Below are 24,936 nucleotides of genomic sequence, written 5' to 3'. Positions count from 1 at the left end.
TTAGTCCGCTTTTAATATGGCACAAGATCTTTCTAGCACTGGTTTAACTCATCACACGTAATTAGTCCAGCTGTGTAGCAGATGTCCCTCTCATTTTTATCTCTCTCCTAATCTTATCCAGCTGTAAATCAGCGGACGCATCTTACAATGTTTATCTAGTTGTGTAGCGGATATCTCTTTATCTAGCAGTGTTGCGGATGTGTCTCCCCTTTTCTTTAGTCAGCTTTAGAGCTGGCACCTTTAATTTCTCTAGCATTCTAGTTACTTGGAGATAGGTTGAGAATATGTATGTCCTCATAGCTCTTTGAATACTTGTGACCAAGTAGAAGTCATGGTTTTGTGGGTACACCTCTGGTAAACCCTCCCTAGATTAACTCAGTTTTATTTTCTTATTATTAGTTTTTCTCGAGGACTAGCAAATATTAAGTTTGGGGGTATTTGATAGACGCATTTATGTGTCTAATTTGTCCTCAATGTTTCATACTGTTAGTACTCGATTTCGTACTTATTATGGTGTTTTGTGTGTTTATAGGTATTTTTTGGAAATAAACATTATTGGAAAATTCGTCTTGAAAAGTTGCTCGGGACACCTCCGGAGAACATTTGCTATACGGATCCCAGATTTGGATAAGGGGCACCCATGGCTATGTGTAGCCCAAATTCATCTTCAGCACCCAGGGCTATATGTATCCCAAATTTGTCGACATCACCCATTTGTTATTGGCACCCAAGCTGCTGGTTAAGGGGCACCTTCATCCCCTTCGTTTGAACTGAATATTGGCGGGAAAATATTTTTATTCACTGTCAGATTTCAATTAAGGATTTGGAGGTGTTATAGGGAGACTAAATGGCTGAAAATTTATGGGATTGTTCCTGGGACATATACAAAGCTATTACAAGTGTTTTGGTCTATCAAATTTGGCTCAAAAATCCGTGAGAAGAAATCAGGGAAGCACGTGCATGAGAGGGACAGTTCACGGGATTACATGAGTTTTGGAGAATTTAAACATGTTCTGCTCATGTATGATGACTCTAGCAACACTTTGGACCTAGAAAAAGATAAATGAGGAGATTTTGCAGCTGTAGAAACGCGTGAGAAGCTAAATCAGGGAAGAAAATATTCCCAAAATATTTTGTTTACTGCCCGAGTTCAATGAAGAATATTGAGAATCATGGCGTGATTAAATGAGTCTAAGGAGTATAAATAGGTGGATGGGATCATAGAGAAGGGGATGGAGAGTTGGGGAAGAGAATAGAGAGATACAGAGAAGAGATTGGACGAGTTGCAGAGAATATTTTTCTGCTGCTGTAGAACACGAAGAACACGAAGAACAGACAGCCAAAGACAGTCGTTTTTCTACAGTGATAACGACTCACAGACCAGGGTCGTACGTCAGAGGAAGACTTATTTGCTACAGCGTTTGCGACACAGAGTTGTGGGTCTTACAGAAACAGTAACACATATAATTGTTACAAAGGCCCTGTTTTATACCTTTTCTCCTTGTAAACACCTTTTTGAGCAATGAAAAATTCCTTTGAGTGTGTTTTCACCATGCGGAGCTAGACCCCATCACTGGGACAACGGAGGAAGCAACTTTTCATGATTGTGGTAAATGAATTAATTCTTTTATTGACTTTTTGCATAGATTTAATTGTTTTATGATTTCTATTAATTATTTGTTATTTTGTTAGATTCCGCATGCTTAGTTTTAATTACTTTAGATGCGTCATGATTTTAACTTACAAATAATATTTTACGAAATCTATTTTAGGCAAAGAACTAGAGTCACAACTTCTTTTGTTTGAGCTATATTGTTTAGAGTTAATGACTGAACCACAACAATATGAAAAGCAGTGGAATCCCGAGTCCCGGTCTCTCTTCATCCTGTGACAAATTTTGTATATATATTTTTCCTTATTTTCTTTATTAAGTCTTAGAACAAATTCTCAACAAATATGAGTGAACGAATCATCTTACTACAACTCAATTGTAAATCTCATCAGAGTGTTCGGCTTGAAATTGATATCACTAACTAGCCGAACTCATCCAAGTTGAAGTCTCAGGAGAGTGTTCGGCTTGAAATTGATATCACCAACCAACAGAACCCTTTAATGATCCAAGAGAAAATAAGAATTGTATAATTTCGGGAACAAAAGAAAAAAGGATATTGGATATGTTAGAGCACTGCTCGGTCGAACTCTCATGCGTTGCTATCTCAAGCATGTTTGTCAATATTAGTGATCAAAACTATAAGTATTGATTTCTAGCCTATTTATATATGTCTTGGTCTAGGACATAGATTGTGTAGTTGAGCTTAGTTTTCGCGACGTTCATCATTTAAAGACGAAGAACTACTAAGGGGAGCTTGTGGAACTTCATCGACAAAAGGTATGTGGAGACTTAAACTCATATATCACTTGGAAAGTCTATTTCTACATTATCTCCTATATTGAGACATAAGTCGTATTACGATATAGTTTTTTATATACACATTTGACATTTCGAACTGAGTTTATCTCGCTTACATATTTCTCGAAATATGTGTTGGCAAGCTTTCGTTTCGACCAAGTTCATCTTATATCATGTGAAAATTTCCGAGTAACATCTTACATGGTTTGTGTGATACAATCATATATTATTGCACTGGAATGTTTCGTAATGATTATTTCAATAACTTGTAAATTGCTTTGATGAAAAATAGTTTGTGAATAACAATTATATAACATCTTCTAAGAAAGTTTCAATGATTGAAATAAGAGTTTAGAATACTTAACCATTATTGGATATGTCATGTTGTGCACTCTTGCACATATGTAATCCAAGTCCGGGAACCATAGTATGCACACCCATTTGCGTACCTGTTGGTTTGAGAAATACGAGAACCTAAGTATGCGTACCCGTTTGCGTAATGGCGTACAGGTTCATGTCCGAGAATTTTTGCTGGGATTTGAAGTTTGCGTACCCTTTTGTGTACTGGCGTAACTCAATCTTAGTCCGGGTATTTCAAGTATGCGTACCCGTTTGCATACTTGAAGGTTAAATTTCTAAATCGGTTATGAACATGAACATAAACATTTATATAATAAGAAATGCAATCTTTGCAAACCGTGGCTATAATTTTCATGATTGATTCGAGTGAATCAAACCGATTTTTCTTCAATTGTGTTCCTATATAATTCTATGAGAATATTGCAATTGGACAACTCTTTAACTAGTTTCATTTGAGTAATTTGAACTAGTTACGGTTAAGATGAATAAGGTTGATATGAGAGTAATCATATGGATAACCTCGGTTAACTATTTGTGAACCAACATGGTGTACACGTTTATGTATTACATAAACCAAAATGAGGGTACATTTCATTTGTGTGTAACAAGCTAAGTTCGATCTAATGGTTGAAAGATATTAGCTTGGTTGAATAAGGTTTTTCATCTAACGATGAATATTGAATGCTTTGTCACCAAGGTAACTTGGATTGTAAACCCTGATTTGAAAACTATATAAAGGAAACTCCAACAACTGGGGTAGATAGTGGATTTTCAACAAAGGGAAAAACCGTAAAATCATGATGCACATTTCTGACACGGCTATCAGGCAACCAACGATTCATATTTTACGAATCCACGATGAATACGTCTTTCGAAAAGCCTCCACTAGATGAGCGTTCTATCCCTGGCATTTCGTCGTGCCCTCTATGTAGAATAACATAATTCGACGGTTCTCCGTAGATTGAGAGAAATAACACCTTCAGGATGTCGGTGACACTCACTGTTCCCTGAATACATAGAGGAATTCGCCTCTACATAAAAGAACGATTGGGAGGTTCTCCGTAAGATTGAAAGCAATAACGCCTTCAGGAAGCTGGTGATACTCACTGTTCCCTGACTATGTAGAGTGTCCGTGTATAGACTCAGGCGGTCCTCCATACATGAAATGTTGAGAGGGAAAAACGTCTTCGGGACGTTGGCAACACTCGCTGATTCACTGACTATACGCAAGAGATTAAATTCTACGTCATATTCACCACTGAATTCCTAGAAGATAATATATCTTATCTCATTACTCCTATTTCATGATCGAAATGGTAATAGATAAATGTATTACTCCGATTTCATGATCGAATCCATGGCTGATCTCATGAAATGGTAATAGATATTACTACGATTTCATGGTCGAACCCACGACTGGTCTCATGAAATGGTAATATCACCACTTATTACTCTGATTTCATGGTCGAATCTACGATCCTATGAAATGGTAATACCTATTTTATTATTCTGAATTCATGGTCGAATCCACGGCTGATCCTATGAGTTGATAATAAAAACTACTCATTTTTATTACTCAGTTTCATGAATTATTCTCCATTGACTTTCATAAATTAGTAATAAATACTCAACAACCGGGCATCTGAACCATTACTGAGTAAGCCACACAAAAATGGTGCGAGTGTACACGACAATGATGCACGACTGAGCACCTGGATGCACGAACGAGCGTCCAAAAACATGAAATAATGAGGAATCATACACAAAAACATGAGAGAGAAAATAATAATAAAATAATGGAGAAGCGCCCATGGGTCGGGCCCACCGGCCGGCCGGCCGTGCCCTAGCCGTGGCCGGTCCCATGCTTCCTCCATTATCTTTCCTTATTTTATTTTCATAAACTCATGAAGGTTTCTCCATCTTAGCAAAATTCCTTATTTTGTGCAAAACTTGTGAATTTTCCATGACATGGTGGATTCACCAAATAATATTATAAAATAAGGAAAGGTGTGCAGGACGGGGCATCGCAGCCGGCCGGCCATGCCCAAGCCATGGCCGGTCCCACACCTCACAATCCTTAGCTTTTTATAATTATTATTCCTAATCTCACGAAACTCCTCCGTTTCAACAAAACTTCATGGATTCTCCATATCTTCAAGGATTCTCCATAGATTTAAGGATCCACGGAAAATAATATTATAAAATAGGAAAAGGTGTGCGGGACCGGGCAACATGGACGGTCGGCCATGCCATAGCTATGTAGGTCCCACACCATGCAATCCCTAATCTTTCATAATTACTATTTTTCTCAACTTGTGAAACTCCTGGGTTTGAGCAAAATTCATGATTTCTTCATATTTTCTCAAATACTGCCCGAATCACGAAAAACCAAAAAGCAACATGGTCACACGACCGGCTAGCCTCTTACGGCAATTTTAAACATTAAAACACTTTTATTTTAATATTTTTAAAATATTGATGAATTGAGCATACATGCTCATTCCACCAAAAATCGAGAATGCTCAGTCAAGATGAAATTCTTCAGAAAATTCACAATATTGCTCAAACGCGCATCAGAAAATACCGAAACTCTCAGTATGAAGACAGGAACATCATGGAAACACGTGCATTCCTCCATGACCGACCAGGTGGCTTGCACGAAGCCGGTCCCACATGATTTCACAATTCTGACCTAATTTGCTCAATTGCTCATATTGGGCCGAACTCTCTCCAACCAACTGGAGAATCCTCCAAACGACCAACAATTGGTCGCGTGACCACCAAGGGCTGGTCCCATGCCCTCTTGATCGGTCCCCATCACTCATACCTAGGTTTCACCACCTAGTGTTGAATCCAGCAATATTTCTAGTAAATGGTGAAACCACCATTTAATCATCATTCTTTCACCAACTCTCAAACTGAGAACCCTGGTGCGTGCTCACTCGAGCACTGTGTATCACATGGGCGCTCATCATCCCATGTGGTCGGTCCCTCTTCATTCATGACTAATTTTCAACAATTCGCCAATTGATGGAGGATTGATCGAAAATTAGGGTTTCGAATAAACGCTCCGTGAAACCATCATTCTGAGCAATTTCAAACACTAATAAATTTATGTTGATCCACCAATCAGCATAAGAATTAATTATACAATATTCGGTAATCTACCAATATTTTAATTAATATTTTATTGGGTCACGTCACTAGTAAATAATTCGCCGAATCGAGCAATACTTGCTCAATTGCTCGAATATTGATCAATATTCAGCAACTCATCAGTAATTTTTCGAATTGAGCAATACTTTCTCAGTTGCAAGACGGACTATCAAAAATAACTAATTTGGTGAATTGAGCAATGCTTGCTCAGTTGCTCATCAAATCCTCAATATTTAGTAATTCGCAAAATTGAGCAATACTTGCTCAGTCGCTCGTCAGTAATTCATCAGTGAATCAACAATACTGACATCCCTTCAGAGAACTACATGTTCAATCCGTGAATCGTTGAGCATTCATCATTCATGCTCGATTCAACGAAACTCAGACTCATTATCAACAATTGACTAATCAAAACACGTCTTCCCTGCAGACTCCACGACTTGTGAGACATCAATCACGTCACAAATGGGGGGATATCACGTAGGGTTTTGGTCTGGCGGTCTACTGCACCTGGATTCATCCACAACGAGAAATGTGCGTAAGTCGTGTCTATGGTTGAAGGAGTTAGAAAAGTAGTGGGTACACGATCAGAAGTCTCCACACAACATGGAACTGACTTTCCCACTCTTTCACTCAAGAAACCGTCACACTTACAGGGATCAAGGTGTTCACGACTCTGACAATATAAATAAGTCTCTGAAACCATGATTGAAAATACAGATTCTCGTCTACGTAGAATTTCTCGAGCTATCACTCTCAAGAATTCATCAATCCATCAGAACTTATTAGAACTTATCAGTTCACCATTATTGCAGAAACCTTCAACACACCCACAATCCTCGATCATCACTGATCCCACACAATTCTCAGCTTCCCTCCTACAGATCAACACATCTCTCTCTTTGCGACCGAATTGACTCTGGAACGGCCATTGTCTTGGTTTAGGTCGGAGTCATACAGATTGATTTCCCGAATCTAAGCACCCCCTTTGCAGCGGTGCATCTGTGTGAGGATTAAAATTTTGCCCGGCTGAGGAGTCTCGACAGCATGCTCGACTCTCCATTTTCCCGAAAAACCGGCGACCCGTTTTTCCCCATCCACAGATTGGCGACCACAGTGGGAGATTAATCTCTCGGTTGTAATCTCACATTTTCGCAAAATGGTTGATCTTAGGTCAGGTTCAGCTACGAATCCTAACGAAAACCACGCTAGCACTAGCAACAATAACAATGATGGTATTCCTGAAACCATTTCGGCTTCCAACAATGGCGGTGACATTACTCCTCCTCACACCAACATCGACGATCATCCTTTCTTCGGTCGGCGTCCCGAGGAAGTCAGAGAGAATCCACCCACTATAGTTGATCTCATGAAAGTTCAGGAAGTTCTCGCCAAGAATCAAACTGACATGGCTGCTACCCAGAAAGAGCTATGTAACTACCTCAAAACTCTCACTGACAAGATGTCATATAAAACTCAGGAGAAGGGAAAAGACAAGGAAATATCTCCAACTACAGATCTTGAGGTTATTCCAGTTCACGACAATGATGAAGTCCACAAAACTGCAGAACCTGCTTGTTTTATCACTCGTGAAGACTTAGAACGTTTTATGGAGAGTCGAGGAAAGGGCAAGGCACCATCTGTCTATCGTCATCAACCTCCCTATTCCTCTGCTTCATAGAGAATTTCTCTCCCGAAAGGATATACTTCTCCAACGTTCACACTTTACAATGGAACAGGGAACACCCGAGAGCATGTATCTCGATTCCTTGAGGTATTAGGAGAACACGAACACAATGATGTCGTCCAACTGAAGGAGTTCTCAAAGTCTCTGACCGTCCGAGCATATACTTCGTACAACAATATCGCACCAAGGAGCATCGCTAATTGGGGAGAAATGGTTAATGCCTTCTACATGAAATACTTTTTCGTTTCAGAACATATTACTCTTTCTGACTTAGGGAGAATGGCTCAGAAAAACACTGAACATCCGAACGAATATGTGAAGAGGTTCAGAATTCAAGCCTTGGATTGTCATGATCCTAATGTTATTGAACAACAATTGGTGGACTTGTGCATCAACGGGATGATTCCTGTCTACAGATCCTTGCTGGAAAATATTTGGTTCCAAACTTTCTCAGAACTCCATGAAGCGTCTAAGCGATCCGCAACTACTGCTCCATCCTTACTAGAAAGAACAAAAACTGTCAAAACTGAGGAGCCGCGAGATACTTGGAGCAACATCAGACGCCTAGTCAATAAACAATACAATATTCAACCTTCCATGAATGTTGTTGAAGTAGGCAAAAGGAAATCTCGGGCGCAACAACATAAGAATGCTCCTCCAACGTCTTATCCTAAAAAAGTACCAAGAAAGGACAACCAGACTAGAAACGCACAACCACCAGTTCAGCATCAACAAGACGATCAGGAAGCGCCTGACTTCCCTTTTCCCATTGAAGAGGTGATCGAAATATTAGAAATCAGGATTCAAGATGGTGCGATCAAATTACCTCCCGTCAAAAAGGAACCAACCGAGGAGCAGATGGAAAATGCATGTTACTGTCATTTGCATAGGTATGTCAGTCATCCAACAAGTGATTGCAGAACTTTGAAACACATATTCAAAGAAAAAGCCGACTCAGGAGAACTGGGGACTGAAGGAGTACATAGAAATCCTCTCCCAATCAGAACATTCACACCCTCCGAGCATCCGGTCAAGGAAGCAGTTCAATCCTTAATTGAGCATTTCTGCGAGTTGCTGTACTTGTAAAAGGCCCAAAGAGAAGATATGTTTGCTGCACTGAATCATATTGTGTCAGGCAAACGACTAACAATTCAGGAGACACTCCCTGAACCGCCAGTAACAGACAAAGATATGTACGACTGGGGACTTCTCGCCGTGGTCTATCTCAAAGGAAATGAATTCAAGCGAGCATTGGTCGATGTTGGCACTGCTGTTAACATCATCCCTTTGAAAACCCTCAAAATTTCTGATATCACTCGACAAGAAGCAACTCATGCTCCTATCTCAATCCGAGACCATGAGGGAATTTCCAGGTATGCTTACGGCTACATCATTCTCAACATAAGAAACGATTCAACCTGGACAAAAACTAAATTCTTCATAATTAAAGAGGATCCAGGATATGAAATGGTTCTGGGGAGAGCATGGATTCATGATGGAAAAGTTGCTGCGATATCTTCATCTTCAGTTGCACAATTCTCCGTCGAAGAAAGATCTGACGCGGAAGATGATCGACCTTTCGAGCATTTGGGAAAAGTCGAAGCCTTGATGGAACTCACGCAAAAACCTGGGGAGAACACCCACGAATTCTTCAGGAGGTTTCACACTCAGGAAAGTCTTATTCCTCATGATGCATATGTGTTACCAACTTTCAAATATGCTACCCTAGTCCGGGGAATCATTCAAAACCTAGCTATCACCAAACGCTATGAGTGGTTAGTCTCATCTTAGCAACACTTCACCAAATGGTTAGACGCAGAACTCCTTCAAATCCATCATCTTACTAACACAGTCATTGCTCGGATAATGACTGAGTTTCGCAATCAATATTCTAAGTATTCTCCTTTGCACGAGTGTCCACATGTGCCACAGAATTGGAAATCTCCACCAACATGGAGTCCAAGAGGGATCCCTAACCAGCAGAAGATATTCAAGGCACAAGCAATCCAACCCAAAAAATTTCATGAAGGAGATTTAGTTCTCAAAGCAGTTAAACTCAAAGAGCGTTCAGGGAGGAAGCCTAACTGGGAAGGGCCTTTCATGATCACCAAATCCGTGGTCGGTGGGTACTACAAGTTGATCGACATGGATGATAAATCCATTGTACTGGTGATTCGTGAGAAATGGCTCAAAGCTTTTGAAGCCTAAGACATGGACATTTGAGGTATTGGAGTTCAAGAGATGAACATCCAAAACATCTAGATTTGGCATTTAGGATTTCCTTTCATTGTATTTTCAATCCCTCTAAAACATTTTCAATACTTGCATTAAGTATTTGAATTCAACAATTTATCAAAGTTCTTTTACTGAAAGAAAAAATCCCTATCAAGCCCAAAAGAAAATCCTCAATCATTCACCTATCAAAAACCGATCAAAAAACCAAAACCAAAATAAAACCTCATGTCTCTCAGAAGTACAAAGTTCAAGATATCATAGAAAGAAAACTAAAGAAAGTCAGCAAAATAAGATTTTTGCTTTCCTGCATCCTCCAAGACTTGCAAATGAGCTTTCTCCACCTCCAGCTTCCTGGTCAGCTCAGCAACTTCATCCATCTTCTTCAACACGACATCACTGGTAGTGAAAAGAGTGTCACCTTCCACTGCTTTTCTGATAGCATCAATCTTTTGACGAAGGAACTTCAGATTGAAGCCAAGTTCTTCAACTTTCTTCAAGTTGTACTCCCAATCAAAGAGTACATCCCGGGTGACAGTATTTCTAGTTGTGATGCGGATATCATTTACGACATGCAAGACGGCTTCTACTTGCCTCGTCAGGAAATAGATATGCTCCGGATCCTTGGTAACAACGATGTGCCCATACATCTTTCATAGTTTCTTATACATAGCAGCATATCCAATGGGAACGCTAAATCCACCAACAAACCTATGATATGGGAGTATCTCACCAAATGGAGGAGTAAAAGCAATCCCTGCGTTGGGATACTAATGCACTATTATCCATTTCTCAGTCGCTGAATCAGCGTCAGCAATCATAGGAACAACTTCAGTTTGAGCAGCTTCTTCCATTCTCGATTCGGGTTCCACCATCTCAGGCACAATTGGGGTTTCCGCCACCTACACGGCATCAACAACAAGCGTTCCATGACCCTGAGGTGCAGGGATGGAGGTCTCACCACCAACGGCTCCAAGGTTTCACAAACCATCACTATTGGATCCATTATTCCCAACTTCGACATTTGGCACCTAATGTGAAGATTACATGGGATTAGAACGATTCAAGCATGGAAGCCCAATACAACCATAAAATTCAGAAATTAAGTGAAGTAACATTATCTAAGTTCCTTATTATGCACCTAAGACATGCGCAAATAGTATATAATTCATGAGACATGTTTTCAAACAAGCCCAACTAAAGAGATTTTACACTTCCCTGTATTCAACGGTGAACTTGGAGCAATTGCTAATGAATTTAAGGTTTAGTCATATACCATTCTCTTTGTATGGATTTTATCTATAACATATCAAAATTTCATATCAATCGGATGAACGAGCGAGGAGATGTGGCCAAAACATCGGACAACATGCAATCTGGAAAAGTTCTGAAGGTATCCTGGAAGTTCACTATTTCGCCTTTTACAGGCCCTAAACATGCTCAAATTTCAAAAATCTTTTTTAAATAAAGCTTGGAAATTTTCTGGGCTTGAAAGTGCATATGCAGACCGCGAAAATCCGACTTCAGACGAAAATTCTACATCGTTTTTAATAAAGGACAGAGGTCTGAAATTTTCTGGTGACGTATTTCAGCAAAATTATACGTATGTTCACATGGGTTTTCATTCATTCATTCACGAATCAGCGACATCATACTTTTATGAAGGAATTACAGGAAATATACTTACTAAGTCTCTAAATCATTTGAAGGCTCGACAATGCCGGAATCTCCGTTGACAACGCCGCTATCTCCATTCGGTTCGGGATATCGGGAATTATTCATATTCCCATATCCAGAAGAAGAGAACGCTTCATCAACATGCTGCTTATTTACAGTGATTTCTTCCTGGATTCATCAACAACAATTATTATTAATTCATTCAAGGAGATGACACGATCACCTGCACGAAAAAGATACTTACGTCGACTTCTCCATCAGTGCTGGATTCATGAATTATTTTCCCGGGAACAAGTTTAAGACCGTCAATCGATGGAGCAAAGGTCTGAAAATAAATAACAAAACTTGGTCTCGTGATCCTAATTGCACGGGCAAAGTCATGGCACAATGAGCGCTAACAACTCACCAAAGAAACAGCTGGGGACTGCACGTCATTTTCTAACATCCTGCAGTCCTTAGTTCTGGATTCTCCACTCCCGTAGACTTTCTTCCATTTCCGTGGAGTCTACATTGATCCGGGATCTCACTACACAATCATCCTATGGTAAAGCTAATGAAATAACCGAGAGTACAACTCAGTATGAATGATCTCTCACCATCACTCAGAGGTCCCAGAAGTACCATTTCTTAAAGTTTCGTCCGTAGAGATGTTATCTCTGGAAACACCATCTTTGGAAGTGTCATCATGGGAGTCAGTCATTCTTGCAAAGTGGCTACTTCAGCGCGTTGTTCATACAAAACGCAGGATTCGACAAAATAATGAATCATGGGATAAAGGCGCTCACAACAACGTCTACAAAAATGGTAATCCTCAACGCTTACCTATTTACGGTTACACGAACTTAGTGATAATAACGTAAAAACCTCGAAAAACTTGCTCGCTTCTTCAAACTGCCAAGACGAGCAAAGTTCATTATTTAAAGTCAACACCTGACTTTTCATGAAACTATGAATAATTCACATAACCTTTCATGTGAACATTCGCTGATTTTCCACATGTGTGCATACCCTATAAAATCGCCAAACTCATACATACATTATGTCATCACGTATACAATTTATTTGCTTTCAGCAATTGCTCAAAAATCATAAATTGATTTTCATAAAACCGTGAACAACCCACGTAAATTTTTACTGAGTGAACATCCACTGGTTTTTCGAAAATTTTACAGATGTCCATTCTACAATTGCGAAAACTCACATACAGATATTATTTCACCATGAACCATTGTCTACTTTCAATAGTTGTTCAAAATCAAAACATTGATTTTACAAAAATATATAACGTGAAACTCACGTAACTTTGAAAATATATATTTTTTCTCCCTCTCGTGAGCATCCGTCTTTGAAACGAGAGTATATTATCAAAAATAAAAAATTTCATGAAAGATCATAGACAAAATTTTATTACTAACAGACGCACGTCTATTCAAAAAAAAAATTTCTCTCGTACAAGCATCCACCTTTGAAACGAGGGTTTATTCACTCTGTGAAATCTCACATATTTAAGAAAAATAAAATTTTATGAAATCTCATAGACAAAATTTTATATCATTAGACTCAGGTCTATTTGGTTTGTTTCTTAAACTAACGAACGAACGTCTGTTCTTAAAACAAGGATTCCCTTTTTTTGGGTCGAGCCCGTAAACGCTAAACCGACCAAAACTGGACTTTTCACCGACCAAATCAGCGATGCTTCATCTCTCCGTGCTCACGAAATCACAATCTATCATACCATTAGGGTCCTCACACAAAAATTTGTTCGTACATGACAACATTGGAGCAAATCGAGGATTCTGATAGTACCTTTGTAGACCGAGTTCAACCACTGATCTCGTCGACTGAAAATCACAATTTCATGCTTACTGCGGAACATGACTGTCCCTCACTAAGCAGGGGACTTAATGTAGATGGTGGATTTTTAACAAAGGGAAAAACCGTAAAGTCATGATCCATGTTTCTAAGACGGCTTTCAGGCAAGCAACGATTCATATTTTACGAAGCCATGATGAATACGTATTTTGAAAAGCCTCCACTAGCTGAGCGTTCGATCCCTGGCATTTCGTCGTGCCCTCTATATAGAATAATATAATTGGGCGGTTCTCCGTAGATTGAGACAAATAACGCCTTCAGGATGTCGGTGACACTCACTGTTCCCTGAAGACATAGAGGAATTTGCCTCTACATAGAAGAACGATTGGGTGGTTCTCCGTAAGATTGAAAGCAATAACGCCTTCAGGAAGCCGGTGACACTCACTGTTCCCTGACTATGTAGAGTGTCCGTGTATAGACTCAGGCGGTCCTCCATACATGAAATGTTGAGAGGGAAAACCGTCTTCGGGACGTTGGAAACACTCGCTGATTCACTGACTATACGCAAGAGATTAAATTCTACGTCATATTCACCACTGAATTCCTAGAAGATAATATATTTTATCTCCTTACTCCTATTTCATGATCGAAATGGTAATAGATAAATGAATTACTCCGATTTCATGATCGAATCCACAGCTGATCTCATGAAATGGTAATAGATATTACTCTGATTTCATGGTCGAACCCACAGCTGGTGTCATGAAATGTTAATATCACCACTTATTACTCTGATTTCATGGTCGAATCTACGATCCTATGAAATGGTAATACCTATTTTATTATTCTGAATTCATGGTCGAATCCACGGCTGATCCTATGAGTTGATAATAAAAACTACTCACTTTTATTACTCAGTTTCATGAATTATTCTCCACTGACTTTCATAAATTAGTAATAAATACTCAACAACCGGGCATCTGAACCATCACTGAGTAAGCCCCACAAAAATGGTGCGAGTGTACTCGACAATGATGCACGACTGAGCACCTGGATGCACGAACGAGCGTCCAAAAACATGAAATAATGAGGAATCCTACACAAAAATAGGAGAGAGAAAATAATAATAAAATAATGGAGAAGCGCCCATGGGTCGGGCCCACCGGCCGGCCGGCCGTGCCCTAGCCGTGGCCGGTCCCATGCTTCCTCCATTATTTTTCCTTATTTTATTTTCATAAACTCATGAAGGTTTCTCCATCTTAGCAAAATTCCTTATTTTGTGCAAAACTTGTGAATTCTCCATGACATGGTGGATTCACCAAATAATATTAAAAAATAAGGAAAGGTGTGCAGAACCGGACATCCCAGCCGGTCGGCCATGCCCAAGACGTGGCCGGTCCCACACCTCACAATCCTTAGCTTTTTATAATTATTATTCCTAATCTCACGAAACTCCTCTGTTTCAACAAAAACTTCATAGATTCTCCATATCTTCATGGATTCTCCATATCTTCAAGGATTCTCCATAGCTTTAAGGATCCACGAAAAATAATATTATAAAATAGGGAAAGGTGTGCGGGACCGGGCAACATGGTCGGCCGGCCATGCCCTAGCTATGGTCGGTCCCACACCTTGCAATCCCTAATCTTTCATAATTACTATTTTTCTCAACTTGTGAAACTCCTGGGTTTGAGCAAAATTCATGATTTCTTCATATTTTCTCAAATACTGTCGGAATCACGAAAAACCAAAAAGCCAACATGGTCACACGACCGGCTAGCCTCTCATGGTAATTTTAAATATTAAAACACTTTTATTTTAATATTTTTAAAATATTGATGAATTGAGCATACATGCTCATTCCACCAAAAATCGAGAATTCTCAGTCAAGATGAAACTCTTCTGAAAATTCACGATATTGCTCAAACGCGCATCAGAAAATACCGAAACTCTCAGTATGAATACGTGGACATCATGGAAACACGTGCATGCCTCCATGACCGACCAGGTTGGCTTTCACGAAGCCGGTCCCACACGTTTTCACAATTCTGACCTAATTTGCTCAATTGCTCATACTGGGCCCGAACTCTCTCCAACCAACTGAAGAATCCTCCAAACGACCAACAATTGGTCGCGTGACCACCAAGGGCTGGTCCCATGCCATCTTGATCGGTCCCCATCTCTCATACCTAGGTTTCACCACCTAGTGCTGAATCCAGCAATATTTTCAGTAAACGGTGAAACCACCATTTAATCATCATTCTTTCACCAACTCTCAAACTGAGAACCCTGGTGCGCGCTCACTCGAGCACTGGGAATCACATGGGTGTTCATCATCCCATGTGGTCGGTCCCTCTTCATTCATGACTAATTTTCAACAATTCGCCAATTGATGGAGGATTGATCGAAAATTAGGGTTTCGAATAAACGCTCTGTGAAACCATCATTCTGAGCAATTTCAGACACTAATAAATTTATGTTGATCCACCAATCAGCATAAAAATTAATTATACAATATTTGGTAATCTACCAATATCTTAATTAATATTTTATTGGGTCACGTCACTAGTAAATAATTCGCCGAATCGAGCAATACTTGCTCAATTGCTCGAATATTGATCAATATTCAGCAATTCATCAGTAATTTGTCGAATTGAGCAATACTTGCTCAGTTGCACGACAGACTATCAAAAATCACTAATTTGGTGAATTGAGCAATGCTTGCTCAGTTGCTCATCAAATCCTCAATATTTAGTAATTCGCAGAATTGAGCAATACTTGCTCAGTCGCTCGTCAGTAATTCATTAGTGAATCAACAATACTGACATCCCTTCAGAGAACTACATGTTCAATCCGTGAATTGCTGAGCATTCATCATTCATGCTCGATTCAACGAAACTCAGACTCATTTTCAACAATTGACTAATCAAAACACGTCTGCCCTGCAGACTCCATGACTTGTGAGACATCAATCACGTCACAAATGGGGGATATCACGTAGGGTTTTGTTCTGGAGGTCTGCGGAACGTGAATTCATCCACAAAGAGAAATGTGCGTAAGTCGTGTAAACGGTTGAAGGAGTTAGCAAAGTAGTGGGTGCACGATCAGAAGTCTCCACACGACATGGAACTGACTTTACCACGATCTCCCACTTTCCCACTCTTTCACTCAAGAAACCGTCACACTTACAGGGATCAAGGTGTTCACGACTCTGACAATATAAATAAGTCTATGAAACCATGATTGAAAAGACAGACTCTCGTCTACGTAGAATTTCTCGAGCTATCACTCTTAGGAATTCATCAATCCATCAGAACTTATCAGTTCACATTATTGCAGAAACCTTCAACACACCCACAATCCTCGATCATCACTGATCCCACACAATTCTCAGCTTCCCTCCTACAGATCAACCCATCTTCCTCTTTGCTACCGAATTGACTCTGGAACGTCCATTGTCTTGGTATATCCCGGAGTCATACAGATTGATTTCCCGAATATAAGCACCCCCTGTGCAGCGGTGCATCTGTGTGAGGATTAACATTTTGCCCGGCTGAGGAATCTCTACAGCATGCTCGACTTTCCACTTTCTTGAAAAACCGGCGACCCGTTTTTCCCCATCCACAACTGGGAAAACTAATCCCCACACCTATTGTGTGTTATTAGTTGCATAACTAGAATCGATTCTCCTTTAACCTTAGGTTTCTATGGATACCCTATAGGTTAACGACTTCAATGACTTCATTGGGATTGTGAAGCCATACCTAACTATTTTCTTTGTAGTTGCGTGTTCTGATCTTTCCCGATTCTATCGTATTGAGTACAACTGAAATAATTGACTCGAGATTAATTTCTCCGATAGGTAATATAAAATTAATCACAAACATCTTCGTCCTATCGTTTGTGATTCCACAATATCTTGTTTCGCTAGTCGATTAAGATTATTGTGAGGTGATTGATAATACCAGGATGTTCTTCGGGAATATAAGTCCCGTTTATCAATTGGTTCTTGTTTACCTTGATTTATCAAACTACGGAACAAAAACTCTTGGGTATTTCTATGGGAGACAAATTTATTCAATCTATAGACTTTTCTGTGTGACACAGATTTGTTTACCAATTCTCCAACTTTGGGTCGTAGTAACTCTTGGTTGTGGGTGAGATCAACTAAGGGAATCAAGTGAGTAGTATCCTGCTGGGATCAGATATTTAAGGAACGCAACTGTACCTTGAATCAGTGTGAGATTGATTAGGGTTCAACTACAGTTCAGTTCGAAGTTAATTGGTAGTATGCTAGAGTCTGTAGCGGCTTAATACAGTGTGGTGTTCAATCTGGACTAGTCCCGGGGTTTTTCTGCATTTGCGGTTTCCTCGTTGACAAAATTCCGGTGTCTGTGTTATTTATTTTCCACATTATATTTTGTTATATAATTGAAATATCACAGGTTGTGCGTTAAGATCAATCAATTGGAATATCCAACCTTTAGTTGTTGATTTACATTGATTGACACTTGAACATTGGTCTTTGGTATCGTTAAAGTAACTCCTTTTATATTCAATCGGGCTCGTAGTTTCTATTTGCTGATTGTGGATTGAATTAAGAGTTAGATATATTAAGATATTTGATATACTTTACTCTAGATTGAGTCTGACTGTCTAGTTGATTCTCTAGAAATTATATTGGAGTAAGTACTCTCAGATTGCCAAACGAATTGTTGGGTGTGGTTGTTAGACCCCCGCATTTTCAGGATCTTTGAGAATTACTTGAAGCAGAGTGAAGTTCCCTCCAATTTTAATTTGTACTTTTCAACCTAGAGGCGGTAGCAAGTTGTTCGACAAGGTAAGCTACTACACCAAATTTTATGTTTCGCAACGGAAGACAAAATGGGGTCGCAACTCTGTTACCAAAGTCGATGTTGCAATATTTCGCAAACGCTCGTAAGCCGTTGCGAATTTTCAATGGCAACGCCACGTCAAAATTTCGCAACTGTTTGTGTCAGTTACGACTTAAGGCCGGCGCAACAGTTGCACCAGTTGCAAACTATTCTAAACAGTTACGAAATTAGAGTTTCGCAACTGATTATCGCAGTTGCGAACATTTTGTAACAACAAAAAAATAGTGGTTTTGACCAGTCAAAGCAGGTCAAACCTATAATCCAGGCTTTCACTTGCCCTCACAACCCAAACACATTGAACAACAATCACTTTAAGAAAGTGATAGAATACCACCTTATTCTTTAATTTAACATCTAGGCTTTCTACTCCGTTAAGCAATCTTCATGCTTAACGGTTACATACAATACAAAATAAGATAAAACATCGACTTACATTAGAAATTGATTCAATTACCCATTCTAGTGATAAAACAAAAATTCAATAGGAATCCGTAATTATAAATCACAAATCCATGTCAAGAAATTACAAAAGAAGATGCCTTGAGCTTCAATGAAAGAGAAAGAATAACGTATCCTTTCTTCTGCAAAACTTTCCCTATATTATTCCCTGCTGTTGCTGCTAATGTATTGGTTCCCACATCTTTCTGTAAGAATTTTTCTTCTTCTTCTCTGGGTTTTGAGATCTTGAAGTTTCTTCAAGTTACCTAAGGAGCATGAACTCTTGTTCTCGATGCTGGCGTTTGCAGATGCGAAGCCATACATTAAGGAGCACCTGTTTCCACAACAGAAGTTGTTAAGAATACATAGGATACCCATCGAATCCAACTTTAACAAACTAATATACAACATTTAATTTTCATGCCATTAGAGATATGAATAACAACTATTGTACAAAGACAATTACTAAACAGAGAAATGAAACAACTTCTATACATACTAACCAAACTACAAGCTTAATAATCTGAGGTAAAAAGGAAAAGTCGAACAATTGTGAGGGATTAAGGGACAAAAGATGAGAAAAGCATCTACCTGAGAATGTTTACTGCTTAATGACTTATTCTACTCCTGCAATATATTAAAGAAAATCAGAATCTGACATAACAGTTGTAAACACAATCATCATATACCACTATAACTTGGAACGACATTTGAACGCAATAACAACAAAAAACTCCATATTAATCAAACTAAAAAGAAATTTTATTTCAAAAAACACAATCGGATTTGAATATCAAAATTCTAAAGGATTAAGAAAACAAACATTACCAAATCTAAATAATCAAGAAAGACAGACTAAAAATTTCCTCCACGGGTTAAAAAGAATCATCTTTTGTAGGTATATACCTTAGATTCACTGGTGCAAGAAATAGATCATTGCTTGTGATTCTAGCTGCCTAGAAGAGCAATACCACAAGTCAGCAGGCTGATCAAAGTCGAGCAACACAAATTGAAAAAAAAGGAAGAAAAAAAACTGAAAACCACAAATGTAAGTTTCTTCACTATCACTTGCCCTGTACTTTGAAATCAAGGGCCAACATTCAGAACACACAACCTGAAAATCCAGATCTTGGTGAGCTGTCCATGGACTCTGAGACCCCAGTAATGCCTCAAACCATGATGGTTCCTGTAAAACAGACAAAAAGGCAAACAAATATGATAAGGAAAACAAGGGATGTTCAATGTTCGAGTACTTTTGGTATGACATGAATTTGCTTACTCACTTTCAAACCGAACCTAGACTCAACATTCAATAAGAATAATACAACAAGGTTCCAGTCTAACATGACTTATTTACCACATGCTATGCCTAATGAGAATGCAGTTGTGGCTTTACATTCAGCCAAAGAACTGGATATGTGTTCAAGAGAACACCATACTTTCATGTTGCAGTCAGAAATGACACTTGATGGATAAAGTTTTCTCGCCGATTGACTTGTCCTTCCCACCCAAAACATTTGCAAGAGCGGAATCACTCTCGTCATGGGTCGAAGACCTACATGCTAAATTCTGTTCGCCTCCAGGGGCAAACCGCATATAATGCACATGACCGCACACAATGCACATGACCATATGACCCTTGTTGCAAGCTACACCAAACCATAAATCATTTTCACCATTAAAAATCATAATTACATTCAGACAACAACTAAATTCTGAAGTGCAGTTCAACCCAATAATATGTGCAACAAGCAGTGAGCATGGCCAATAGTTTGTACGGAGAAGAACGGGTTTCTTGTCCTTTCCGTTCCAGATTAGGACTAGAATTTATTCTTTCTCTATTTGGATTTTGGCTAACCTTAACAGAGTTTCTATGATTTAGCAGGAACAGTCTCTTCTGTTGTTTTCTTAATTCACTATATTTTTATGATATTACCTCTTCAAAGTGACGGTTAAGAATACCAACGAAATTGCAATGACTTTTGATACATAAATTGTTAAATACTCTACTAGTCAACAACCTCCCCGCCTGTATGGAAATCAAACAGTCTTATCCACGTGTCTTCTCCAGCAGCTACAAACTTATTGCCATGCTTTGGTTCCATTGAAACCAATTCCAAAGTGCATGACATTTCATAGCTCTTCACTAGTCCAAAACTAAAAGCAGCAAGATGAACAATCAAATACCATGTATGTATGAGGTTTATAAAGAGAAGGGACAATACTAGTTAAATTACTGATTTTCATCCCAAAATTTAACATTGGAACCATCTGTGGTGGTGATATAACGACCATCCTGACTAACTTCAGTACTTTTCACAGGTGAACTGGTTTCTATTGTGTGCATGATCTTCCCACTCCTTACATCCCACAATCTGTACAATCACCAGTGAAAAACAAAGCTTAGACCGAATAACTGATCCACACACCAAAATGTATGTAAATTTCTAGACGTTTATCAAGGATATCTTGGCAACAGAACAGAACACTTGAGCAGATAGACGAAATGTAAAGAGATGCAATTCCATGTAGCCTCAACCATCTCATGGGTACCATGTCTTGAAAAGATCAGGGTTCTCATCAGTCAAATTGAAAATCGAGTAAAAAATCCCCAAATTGAAAAACCCGATTTTAAAATAGAGTAAAAAAACACCAAAAATTGAACATCTACACCAACAAAGAAGAGAAACAGAGTTAGAGTTCCAGAAAATATACCTTTTAAAGTTCCAAAAGTCTTCTTCTTGTTCATTAGTTATTCATCTGGAGAAAGGGTAAAGGAAAAAACCAGGAATGAAAAAAAGTTTTAAAAAAACAAAAATTAGGTCAAAATCGAACAAAAATAAAATCATCAAAAAATAAATCGACGGATCTTCATACCTCAACTGTTGGCTACTGGATTTTTGGTACGGGTTTTAAAAGAATACAATGATTTGGCCAATAGAGCTCAGGGTTTCTCGTAATAGAGAAGAGAACGAGAGACAAATTGAATCAGATTCAGATAAGAAAGATAAAAGAAGAGAGAGATTTCTGATAATCATTATTGTCATCATCACCCTGTGTGTACAAAGATCGATGATTATTGAACCTCCAACCAGGAAGAAGATGTTGAACCCTAATAAGAGGAGAACGAGAGAGAGACGAGAATGAAGAATGATATCTCGGTCGGGGTTTATCTAACACGAATCAGTTTTGAAGCTGACTAAACAACTGAATGGGCTGAAAACGAGTCAGCTTAAAAGTGTGGGATGCCACACTCACGAGTCGCAGGCGTAAAACTCAATTCAGTTGTGAATCGTAACAGAGTTAAACAGTTACGAGTTTTGTAACTAGGTCCAGCTGTTGCAAATGTTTTGCAACTCAGATTCGCAACTCAAAATTCACAACAGGGCAAAGCTGTTGCGAATTCTAGTTACTAATCCTTAAATTTGGTGTAGATTTCTAGCCTATTAGCTAAGTCTCGGAATAGGATAGCAAAAGTGTAGTTGAGCTCAAGGGCTTCATGGTGATTCAACGACAACGAAGATCTACACCAAGGAACCGTGGAACTTCATCAACAAAAAGGTATGTGAAGACTTGAACTTATCTATCACTCGAAAGTCTATCTATTCTTCTCCTACTTCTTATGAGACAAAAGTCGTATGCTATATAGACTAGATCATATACACTTGATATTTCGAGATGACTATTCATTGCTTATCTTTTACTCGAAATCATGTGTTGGTAAAGCGTTTCGCTTTGATCAGGTTTATCTTTACCTAGTGACGAAAGTCATGAAAGTTACAATCACTTTGGAAATTTCTCTGACGAGAAAGGTACGTTGTTCTTCACAACTGAATATCGCCTTTTGAGAATGTTTCAATGATTGAAATGAGAGTTTAGATTACATAACCATGTATTCCTTGAACCGATATTTTCGAACTTTGTTGGTCAAGAGAAATCGGTAGGATTGTGGAATCGGCTTGCCAAGTCCGCGAACCTAGTCCGCGAACTGACGGAAGTTCTCGACCGAAAATTTCTGCTGGGATTTTCAAAACTCGTTTGTGTGCTAAGTCCGCGAACTGGCGGAAGTTCTCGACCCGAGAATTTCTGCTGAGTTTGGAAAACTCAACCGATTAACTTAAGTCCGTGAACTTGTTTGTGAATTTAAGAGTTTATGATCTAAAGATGTGATCTGAACATGAAATATTAATTATTAAGGAATGCTTTATGCAAACCGTGGCTATAATGTTCATGACCCGATTCTAATCGAATCGAATCATCTTTGTTTCAATTGTGTCTTGTGTAGTTACATAAGATCTCATAGCAATTGAACAACTCTTAACTAGTTCATTTGAGTCAATTGAACTAGTTATGGTGAAGAAGAACATGATTAATATGAGATGCTCATATGGTTGACCTTTTGGGTTATCATGTTGAACCAACATACATGTACTCGTTTGGGCATGGTTTTCTCAAACCCAGTAAACGTGTACCCAAGTGTGTGTGACAAGCTATGTCTTTCGATCTAACGGATGAGAGATATTGGCTTGAATATAAATCAGATTTTCATCTAACGATGGATAGAGTTTGCTTTGTACCTAAGGAAAAACCCTGATTTGAAAGGCTATATATAGGATACATCTAGCTAGAGAAAAACTTAATCCCCACATGTATGTGTGCTACTAGTGCGCTCGCTAGAGTCGATCTCCATTAACTCTTGAGTTTCTTCTCTAAACTCGAGTTAACGACTTAAAGACTTCATTGGTATTGTGAAGCCAGACCGATATTACTTTTATCATAGTTGTGTGATATGATCTTGCATCTTCTATCGTACGAGTACAATCGATTGATTCACTTCTATAGTTCTCCGATAGGCAAGATAAAAAAGTCACAAACATCTTCGTCTCACTGTTTGTGATTCCTCGACAATCCGCTTGTGTAGTCAGGAAGGATTGTAGAGAGGTGATTGATTAATCTAGGATGTTCTTCGGGAATATAAGTCTGGATTATCAATTGGTTCCTGTTACCTTGATTTTATATCTAAATACGGAACAAAACCTAGGGTTTATCTGTGGGAGATAGATTTATCCTTTTGATAGACTTTTCTGTGTGAGACAGATTGTTTATTATCAAGCCTGTGATTTTGGGTTGCAGCAACTCTTAGTTGTGGGTGAGATCAGCTAAGGGAATCAAGTACGCAGTGTCCTATTGGGATCAGAGGCGTAGGAGTACAACTGTACCTTGTATCAGTGGGAGATTGGTAGGGGTTCAACTATAGATCAGTCTGAAGTTAGTTTGCAGTATGGTAGTGTCTGTAGCGGCTTAATACAGTGTGTATTCAATCTGTACTAGGTCCCGGGGTTTTTCTACATTTGCGGTTTCCTCGTTAACAAAACTTTTGGTGTCTGTGTTATTTATTTTCCGCATTATATTTTATATAATAGAAATAATACAGGTTGTGCGTTCGTGATCATCAATTGGAAATCCAACCTTTGGTTGTTGATTGATATTGATTGATCCTTGGACATTGGTCTTTGGTATCGTCCAAGTTATTCCTTGTATTTGATAAAGACTCGTCATTGATTTTAGCTTGAGTAGAAATCAAATCAAGAGAGAGATATTAACTCCTTGAGATACTTTTATCTAGATTGAGTCTGACTGTCTGGTTGATTCTCTAGAAAAGTATTTCGGAGTTAGTCCATACATATTGCTAAGCGAAATATTGGGTGGTGTTGTTAGACCCCCGTTTTTTCAATTGGTATCAGAGCAGGAAAACACGTTAAAGACCTCACCAGTCTGTGTTTGTAGCGATCTGACTCTATGGACAGAAGTGTTATCTTTGTTAACGTACCACCAGTCCTCGATGGCTCAAATTATCTATGGTGGAAAGTTGCAATGCGCACATTTCTTCAGTCGCTTGACTTCCAATCATGGATATGTGTTGTGAATGGCTATGCGACTCCCATTGTTGTGGAAAGAGATGTTGTACCAAAATTTATGTATGTACAATATTGCCGAGTTAGTTGTTGCAAGGCAAAACTCCGACGGGTTGAATGTCATTCTGCATGCTATTACCCCAAACCTTAGACATTATGTGGCATCATGCACTATGTATAAAGAAGCTTGGGATACATTAGAAAGAGTATTCGAAGGTAACCCCAGTGAAAAGGAAGCTAGGCTTCAAAACCTTAATTCTGAATGGGAAGACCTTTATATGGCAGAAGAATATTTGTTCGACGATTTTTATCACAAACTATCTGAAATTGTTAATGCATCATGTGAATTGGGTA

The 24,936-nt window shown here is 38.9% G+C and overlaps 1 long non-coding RNA gene across 4 annotated transcripts; it reads right to left on the bottom strand.

The window, feature by feature from the left end:
- Positions 1-18,495: 18,495 nt before the first annotated feature.
- LOC113343302 lies at positions 18,496-21,794 on the bottom strand. Of its 4 annotated transcripts, none has more exons than XR_003357141.1 (7): positions 21,545-21,794; positions 21,383-21,427; positions 20,025-21,042; positions 19,782-19,853; positions 19,574-19,623; positions 19,259-19,294; positions 18,496-19,001 (listed from the first exon to the last, which is right to left on the bottom strand). It is a non-coding gene; the product is annotated as an uncharacterized LOC113343302 (long non-coding RNA). The 4 variants fall into 4 exon arrangements; XR_003357142.1 differs by having other exon boundaries at positions 20,107-21,042; XR_003357143.1 differs by having other exon boundaries at positions 19,782-20,316; positions 20,893-21,042.
- Positions 21,795-24,936: the final 3,142 nt, after the last annotated feature.

The sequence above is a fragment of the Papaver somniferum genome, unplaced genomic scaffold (genome assembly GCF_003573695.1).
Source record: "Papaver somniferum cultivar HN1 unplaced genomic scaffold, ASM357369v1 unplaced-scaffold_57, whole genome shotgun sequence".
NCBI lineage: Eukaryota > Viridiplantae > Streptophyta > Magnoliopsida > Ranunculales > Papaveraceae > Papaver > Papaver somniferum.
Note: the sequence above shows the minus strand (reverse complement) of the source record. Positions and strands in the feature narration are given on the sequence as shown.